We start from the raw sequence: 9490 nt of genomic DNA, 5'->3' as shown, positions 1-9490 counted from the left end.
AACGCAATCATGTTAGTCCTAGTAGTTCACACGCTTAGCTCTTCGCTGACAGCCACTGTATTCTGCGCGTACTTCTCCCACACGCCCATCAGTTGCAGCGCTGCGAAGCCACGCCATGGGCAGCTCATCTTCACTCAGTTCGTCCTGACTCAGATCACTTTCATCATGGAGATCCTTTACGATCTTTGGCCGGCCTCTCTTTCTTGGAGGCCCATCATTCTTTTTGGTATTTTTCCTAGTTGCACGCATCTCTGCTGATTTGCTTCGATCAGGGGTCATCGGGCATGTTGTGCTGTAATGTGTACCTCGTACTCCGCATATGCTGCATTGTCTGTCACCATAGTTCACCCATGTGTATGTACTCAGCGGGGTGCAATTAAGCGGAGCCTGAACATCATTTTTCCTTTGTTTCCCAGGCCCCCGGCCCTTTGTGCATGACATTAGTGGCTCAATTAGCAACACCGCAGCATACATCGGAGTTGAAGATGGTGGTGAATTAGTGCCAACACTACCAGATTGTTCAACCGATCCACTAGCTGGTGGGGCAGGACCTGATGATTCATCGTATGTACTTCTTGGGAACAATTCAATGCCTGGAGTAATCTTATCCGGCTGCCTGTTTGCTTCCTCAAAGGCATGGTCTGACTTACTTCCAGCTCTTCCAAGCCTCATCAACTTAGGCAGCAGCTTCGACATCCTGCACTGCTCTTTGTTTGCTTGCGCACCGATTCGCACACCGTCGTGCCTATCCCATGTAACTTCTTCTTTTGCATCACGAGTATACCTCTTCAATATGTATCTCTCCGGGATTCTCCTCACTTGAAGGTGCGTGAAGGCTCTGATGATGTGCATGCAAAACAGACCTGCAAATGACAGTGAAGTTGCAATTTTTTGTTGTCCATCAGTCTTTTTGCAATTGTAGTCTACCAGAGTTTGCAATTGTGGACTACTAGGGGGTTGCAATTGTGTACTACTAGAGTTGCAGTTTGTGGACTACTAAGGTTGGAATTGTGGACTACTAGGATTGCAATTGTGGACTACCATAGTTTTGCAATTGTGGACTACCATAGTTTTGCAATTGTGGACTACTAGAGTTTGCATTTTTGTTTTATCCATCAACTAGAGTTGTATTATTGAGCAAGATCAATAGCAGCAGCCAGCAGGAGCAGCACCACCATCATACCTGTATGTTCCCATTGTTTACACTCGCAGCTATATGCACCAGCATCTTTATCCGCACCCACCCTGAATGCATGTTGGGCCCAGCAGAAGCTGCCCTCACCATTTTCATGCTTCACCAAACATCCATTTTTCACCCTTGGATCTGTATCAGGTTCAATCACAAACATTATGCTGTTATTATACTGCTTCTTGTACTCTTGGTATACAGCCCTTCTGTGCGCCCTGCTCAGCTGCTCATCAAACTTTGCTTTGCATGCTCGCACCATTTCAGCCTGCACCACCCATGTTTTTGTTGCAGTCAGTATATGGACAGAGCACCAACTGTGAAGTAGTAATATTTGTAGTTATCATATTTTTAAGTTAATCTTACGTTCTTTCTTTTTTTTTGCACTCACCTGGGCGTAGTGTGTCTCCCCGGCGTCCATGTGGTCTGCGTGCTGAAGTGAGTCCAGCATCCTTTTAGCAAACATGAGCACGCTTGTACTCTCATTGACATAGCCATCTTTGAGCACCCTGTTCTGGCTTTCTGATCTCTGTGTTGATGTCATTCTCCCATAGTACATCCCCTTGAAGTAAGCTGAAATCCACCTCTCCCTTTTTCCCACAGAGCTTTTATTGCAGGGTGTTCAACAATGCCACATTCATCAACTAGCCTCTTCCATTCGACTTCGAATTGCATTGGCCCAAGTGGATAATTTATCAAAGATTCTAATTTTTCTTTCAGTTTCATATCCTTGTGTTGGGTGTAGAGCTGGTCCAGCTCAAACTCCCACGGCCTTAGAATGTGCCAGCGACAGTTTTTGTGATGTGTCTTGTCAAACACCACTTTTATTGCTTGTTTCATAGCTGGGTCTTCATCTGGCATTACACAGTAAACCAGGGGGAGATAGTGTCAGACACACGCAGTTTGCAATCCAGCAGGAACTAAATATTGCAACCAGATAGAATGAAGTTTGTAATCATTGTATTATATAAGAAATATGGCACACCTGTTAGGATTACTTGACGCTGCCGACCACCCATGCAGCTCTTGGAGGTCTCAAACAACTACCTGAATGATCTAGTTGATTCATCACCAATCAGCGCTTGCCCGAATGTCACATTCTTCAAGTTATTGTTGGCCCCAACAAACATGGCTAGTGGCATGCGCCTGCTGTTTGTTTTGTGTGTCGTGTCAAATGTAAAGACATCTTCAAAGTCTCTATACTTAGCCCTTTGGCTGACATGACTCCAGAATATGTTCCTCACCACCCCAGTTTTTGGATTTGCATCCACATCCCAGTAGAAGTGCTCGTTGTTCTCCTTACACTCTCTAAAAAATTGGAGAAGCTTGTTAAGATCATCGTCTCTTTCTTCTCTAACCTTCTCCGCCTTCCTGTAATCATTTTTTCAAAAAAACCCTCAGTAATGTAAAAAAAATGCAGCGCGGGGATGTTGCAATTCAGATATGGTGGGAAAAAAAACCAGCAGCACCTACATGTTTTTTTATGTCTTTCTCTGTAAAACCCCACATATGCCTACCATCATACAGATCTGCCATCACATTTAATGCTGCTTGATGCGGAACACCATTTCCTGTCATTATATTGAATATGTCACACATGCCTTCTTCCATGTTCTTGTGCGCATGCATGTATCTGGTCATCCTAGGGGACGGTTCCAGTTTGTGGTTGTGGGCTTGTTGTACATGATTAAAGTACCACAGCCCCCGCTTCTTGTCATGCTTCACTTAGACATATGCAGGGCATCCGCATCTTTTTGATCCCTTTTTAATTTTGTTGGGTTCCTCTCCCTTCTTGCCTTCATGCCACCCTTCCCTGGAACACACCCAATGATTGGTTTCTTTGCTAGTCTTTACTGTCTTTAGACTGAACCGAGCTAGCCTTGCATAGTCTCTATAAAACATGTAAGCATCGTTTTTTGTAGGGAACACCTGCATCACTCTTGGCACAAACACAGGGGCTATATTTGAATCCTGCAGGGGGCACAAAGTTGAGTTTGCAATCCATATCAATCTAAGTTGCAATTCCCTAGTATCACATTATCAGACAAAATTAAATCACATTTTACAACTCAAATCACATTTTTACAGACAAAATTGAGTTTGCAATCCATATGTATCTAAGTTGCAATTACCCTGTATCTAAACTTGCCACTCCAATCACATCTTTTTTTTTTGTCTCAACTCACATGGCCAGCATAGCTTTTTTTGCAGCGTGCTTACCGGGTAGACAACCAGCGCAGCGTCCGGAGTCTGCAGCGATCCTGGAGGCAGGACGGCGGGTGGCATCAGTGTCGTCACATGATGAAACGGATCAGCAAATTCAGCTCCAATGTTTTGTGCAGGAGCTTGTGCAGCAGCAGGGGTTGTCGTCGGGGTGGCGACAGTGGACAACGACACCATTGACAACGGTGTATTTGCTCCTCCATCTGAGGAGCATCGAGTTCTGAACGCCGTCGTATAATCCCCAAGCGCAACAAGCGCTTGGGAATCGCGGTGGGGCGCTGGGGCCGGCGATGGAGGCTGGATCAGCGACGGCGGCGCCATGCCCCCAGGTGGATGGAGGCTGGATTGGGGGTGCTCTCGTTGGAGGTGGCGGTGGCGGCAGCGGCAGCGGCGGCGGTCCCCCCTGGTGACTCTGATGTTCCTCGATCTATTCAAAAAACTCGCCCCGCTCATTTATTTTGTCCAGATGCCCCTCCTCGAAGTCATCACTCAAACGTTGCAACTGGTCACACAAAATGTTGCAATTTGTCGATCAATTGCAGTGGGCCACACCAGGTAGACCCAGATGCGGGGGGTGGGGGGCTCGAGTTTGGCCCACGTGGGCGGATGACCCACGTGGGCGGATGGCCCACGTACGGGGGGAGCGTGCTGGAGGGTCTGTGCATTTGCTGTATTAAATGCACCTTGTTGCATTTTAGCCTCGTCGTGTGTGTGTGTATAGGCCAGGGCTAATCTCTACCCTGGGTATGGAGCCACCTACTCACCGTCCGCGCCAGCGCACCGCGAGCAGGCTAGCGCCGGTTTTCCTCCCATCTCCGGTTTTCCGTGGAGCCGCTCCCTGGTTTTCCTCCCCACGTAGCGGTTCCCTGTCTCTGTCTCTGGGCCAGCGATTTTCACGGGGACACGGGAGTCATGCGACGGTCTAACGGAGATTAGTATGTTACATCCTGATGCACAGCGCTCGATGAATTCAGCATTGAAAAATCGCTAGTGGTTGGAAGCTAGCGGAGTATAAAATTGATTCATTTGCTCTGATGTGAGACTCATCAAATTCCATTAGTTTTTTGGACGTGAGAATGCATCAGTCATGGATTACATTACTTTTTCTTTTACAACAACAACCGTGATTCATCAGCTCATTTATTAAAATTATTCTTTACATCAATGACCATGAAAAAAAAAACATAAGCTTCGTTGAACAATAACACTGCGTTCGCCATAAGTTTAATATAGTGACTTGGAAGTGCTATTTCCGCTCGAGGGAAGAAGCAACATGCCAATGCTGAGCTTCACTTGCATCAGTCATGAGTACTGAATGCTCGGAGGAAAGTGGTGAATGACCAAAACAGAGCTCTCCATCCAGATCGATATAGCATTCTTCCGTTCTGGTCAATCCATGGCCGGTGAAGCTCTCCCGGTGCTGCTACCGAGTCCTCTTGAGCTTTCAAGATAGGATAAATAAGTATTTCATTAGTGACACTAAAAATTCAAATATGTAGAAAAAGGGGTATGGAATCTGGATATTATTAAAAAAAGAAAGATCACCACCTCCAGTGGCATCAGGGGGCATAAAGCATGTTTGTTCACCCTTTACGCTATTAGCTAATTGGCTAAATAGTAATTACTAATTAAAACACACAAAAGATACAAAATCTTTACACAGGCTCATGATATCATTGGCTAGAATAAATAATCCTATGACATAACCTCATAACCACATGATATCCAGTTGCAGCAGTATTTTAAGTAAATAAGTGAATAACTAATACTACTGTACAGCCAATCGTAGAATCCCAATCCATGACACATTATATAACTCGAAGAAACAGAACATCTAATTTTACGCAACCATATAGACATGCAGCCATCAGAAATAAACAAGCAGCAGCCATCTAGCAGCACACGAGGACAATGAGGAACCAGCAGTGCAACAAAGAAAAGGGAAGGAGAAGTACCCAACGTGGAAGGATGGAGAACCAGAGCACAGATCCGAATGGGCAGGGATGGGTGAACTGACCACACAGCTTTGTTGGCACGATCTCCAATATGTAGACTCTCTAAAATAGAAATAGCAACACCATATTGTTCATGACAGAGAACTAAAAAGGGACAATCTCAACTCGTAATGCAATAAAGATGACACTTCAAATTTTTCTATCACCACGACAAAAAAAAAACCAGCAAGCTACCAAGCAGCTCAACAGTTCCTCACATAAAAAAAATGATGGGAGCTCTGATCGGACGACCGGACGGCGAATGTGAGCGTGGCGGCGGACCAGGGGCAATCGGATGGTGGTCGGTTGGCTCGAGCTTATTCCATACCTAGGGTACTGAACAGTGGCTCCATCCTTCCATGTCGGAACTTGCCTCTTGGCAAAAATGTGTGTATCTCAAACTAAAATTGAAACAAAGCAACAGCCTGCGGTTTGCAAAACCGATAATACAAGTTGCAACAGTTGTCATGTGTGTAGTAGCAGGGACAGCACTAAGCAGACTTGAGGACGCTGCAGAGTGAATTGTACGCATTCATGCAGAGCTTAAACTTCTCCTTGGCCACAGCCTGCGCACACAAGGTAAACATGCGGCATACCCTTGTTATTATCTGTGCCTTTCAGACATACAGAATGAAGATTCAGATGCTTCTTCAGTGCAATTATATTGTTGCTAGTGTTCTATTCACCAACCATAATAACCATGGAAACATGTTTGGCAAGAGTACACTCCCAACATTTTAAGATACATGAGAAAAACAAACCTTTGATTTAGCCTGATGTCAAGACCTCGAGCAAGAGACTCAATAACAGGATAATACCCATTTGCCATCAGCCCATGACCACCAGTAGGAACACGCAACGTGCATATCGAAAATAAAAGGAAAGGTTAGTCAGACTTAATCTGCTAGACCTGACCTGCCCAGTTTTATCCTACAGAGCTTAGATTTATACAGAATACTACAGTCAGCTAAATAGCAATTATATTGTTGCTAGTGTTCTATTGATGCACATAAACTATAGTTTATCACGAATGGCATGGTGTGTTGTTTAAGTGGCAGAAACATAGGCAAGCAAGCAAAAATCCTATTTGGTGTATATGAATAAAAAAGTAGAACCACTGAAAGTTCAAAATTCAGCGAACATATCACAAATACCTTTAAAAGGAGTGCTTAGAGAAAGAAAGATAATTCCTTAAACTGTCAAGAAGGATAGTGCTACCTATCATATGAACATTCTGAATCTCATATCTACTCACGCATCAGTGCATCACATAAATATCTAAAACTTTAACAACATGATCAAATGCAGCAAGTGGCTAACCTGGTGCTTGCGGATTGGTCTTGAGTCTGGATGAGCTGCTGCTGGAGCGCTGGCGACTGGTATTTGTCACCTCACCGGTCTGCCGGTCATCAGTGATTCACCCATGGATATCAAACACCCTGTCACCTGCCTGCCTTCCATTATCCTTTAGCATTCATTCATCTGCAAGAATATTGGGTGTGCTGTTTTTTTTTCCTGTGACCAATATCTATGCTCAAATTAAGGAGACTAACGCTGGGTTTAATTCATGAAGCCAAAGCCGCAGACCTGGTAGCAACTACATGCATCCGTGTCTACATGAACAAGTAGGGCTGCAGGGGAACAAATTGAACTTGAATAACTTAGATCGGTCGATCAGAAAACAGATCAATTAATTTAAAGAACCCGAGATGGTGGAGGAGGTGAGATTTATACATACGAAGTAGCTTTCGAGGGTAGTCTTCGCCGCCGAGTGTACAGAGTGAAGCCTTCTACCTAGGGAATGAGGGATGTTGTACCCATCAACCCCGATGGCCTACATCTACTGTAGTAGCACCATCGCTCGAAGGTTGATTTGGTCCAGATCTGCAACTAGACAGTCGCCATCACCCATCTTCCTCCTGAATCACTTCATCACCAAGCCAAATCACCGGCTACGATTCAACGCAGCAAGCAGGAGCTAGACAAGAGGCGGGGCAGTGGACCACAAGGAGACCTGACGAGCTTGTGACAGAGGGCTGCTGGCGGAGGAGACCCTAGAGGTGAGCTTGGGGCGGTACGAGAGCCGGGGGGCATTGCTCGCTGCCCCGCGCGCTCAGCTGCCTGGACCTGCCTCGTGCTGCAAGTGCCTGGCGCGCACCACGCCGACCACCTGCCAGCGCCGGCACGCCAGCGTGCCACAGCTCGTGGGGGCGGATGTCCTCATCGGAGCGGTACGGGAGCCGGCGGCGCAGCGCTTCGCTGGGACGGTGTGAGGGTCACCCAAGGGGGCCAAGACCCGCCGGGAGGCCATGAGGGTGGTGCGGCGCCGGGATTGGGGGCACGTCTGGGGCATGAGGGAGCGGCGACGGCCGCCGGGACGGTGCGAGGGTCGCCGACGGGAGGCCGAGACGCGCCGGGAAGAGGGTGGTGCGGCGCCGGGATTAGGGGCGCGTCTAGGGAGGAGGGATCGGTGACGGCAGAAATTCAAGCGGGGCACGGGGATTGTGGCGCATCCGGGGAAGGCAGCGGCGGCGGCAGGGATCCAATTGGGGCAGTTTTGGTGGTGCGGCGTGGGGGCGAGCTCGGCGTCGTGGGATCCGGACGAGGTGGGGGTGGAGGGGCGAGGCAAACCGGGGCGGACCGGACGAGGAAGACCGGTTGGAAAAAACCAGTAGGGGCGGATCGAGTCTCGGGTATGGAATAGCTTATCTCAATAGACCTACTATATATATATATATCTTGATTCAGAGAGCGATGACTGGTCCAGAAAAAAAAAGAGATTGGCGTGTGAGCTGAGCAGAAATCAACCACCGCACATTCCCGCGCTCATGCGCCATTCCTTGAGTCACATCACAAGGTACCAACATATATGCGTAATTACCGTGCTGTTTTTCTTTGGACACCAGCTCGCAATGCATGGCAAAATGTCTTCAGCATGACTTACCGGCGGCACTGCAGATGATATATGTTGGTACTTAGGCATGTGCAAATTGGAAATGTTGGAATCCTTAGATACTATTTACCGGGACTCGTCTCAAAATATCACCCGATGCCTTCCATTCTCAATATACGCTTGGCTATTTAAGTCTTGCACTGCTTCAGTATCATTTAACATACGCATTTAGGCACTGAACCAATGGTAGCTAACTTGGTATTATGGAGGCTAATTAAATGAGAAAGCGCACCAGACCAACTGCGGATGAGTGGAGGGTCTGAATGAGCATGTAACAACAATTGGAGTACTTGAAGTACTGGATATCCAATTTGCATGTACTGAATGAGCACTTTTTCCTCTTTGTTCTTGTTTACATGCCCAAATATTAAATCGTTGGACCTTGCGGCGTAAACCTGTATATATACTCCTTTGGAATGAGTGGCATTGGCCAAACCAATGCAGTAGAATAGAAAGGAAAAGGTTGTTTTTCTTGTTCTCTTCTCGCAATGCGCACACACTCTGATAGGAAAAACTGCTTGGACAGTTGGAATGGGCGGCACCAGGATCAGCACCACCACAATCATCAAGACTGGCCCAGTGTCCACGTGGTGAGCCCGCACCGGCCATGCTTTAATTAGGTGCCTCAAGTCAGCGTCAATTTGGCTGAGATGCGAGGATGGGCTTGAAAATCGAGATGCACCCAGTGCCTTGCGTCCTTGAATACCAACTGCCAATGATCCACTTGGCCTTCACCGTGAGGAGGCCCTCGTTGTGCTTGTACTAGCTTGCTAGCTATCAGTGGAGTGATTGCCTTGCGAACAAAGAAGGAAGGAAGTAGGAAGCAACCAGTGGCCTGAAGTAGTAGCTCACCTGCCTCGATGCTGCCGTATGTTATCACCATAGGTATCAATGTATCATGCACAGCGTGCATCTGCTGGATATATAATGGATAAATTAAATATGATAAGTCGGTGCGTTGCGAGGACTCTACTTTTTGACGCAAAAAACTATGGGGGAGATCCCACAGCACTTTTCTATTAAAAGAGAAAAATAAGTACAAAGAGTTTGCAAATACTTACAAAGAGAAACAGGAGAGGGGCAGAGAAGGCACTGGATTACGAAGTAGAACTAAGCCATTGTAAAACCGTTGGT

The 9490-nt window shown here is 46.8% G+C and overlaps 1 long non-coding RNA gene across 1 annotated transcript; it reads right to left on the bottom strand.

The window, feature by feature from the left end:
- Positions 1-4497: 4497 nt before the first annotated feature.
- On the bottom strand, positions 4498-5442 carry LOC120701503. Its single transcript, XR_005686129.1, has 2 exons — positions 5365-5442; positions 4498-4850 (listed from the first exon to the last, which is right to left on the bottom strand). It is a non-coding gene; the product is annotated as an uncharacterized LOC120701503 (long non-coding RNA).
- Between the last annotated feature and the right edge of the window lie 4048 nt (positions 5443-9490).

Source organism: Panicum virgatum, chromosome 3K (genome assembly GCF_016808335.1).
Source record: "Panicum virgatum strain AP13 chromosome 3K, P.virgatum_v5, whole genome shotgun sequence".
In the NCBI taxonomy this organism is placed as follows: domain Eukaryota; kingdom Viridiplantae; phylum Streptophyta; class Magnoliopsida; order Poales; family Poaceae; genus Panicum; species Panicum virgatum.
Note: the sequence above shows the minus strand (reverse complement) of the source record. Positions and strands in the feature narration are given on the sequence as shown.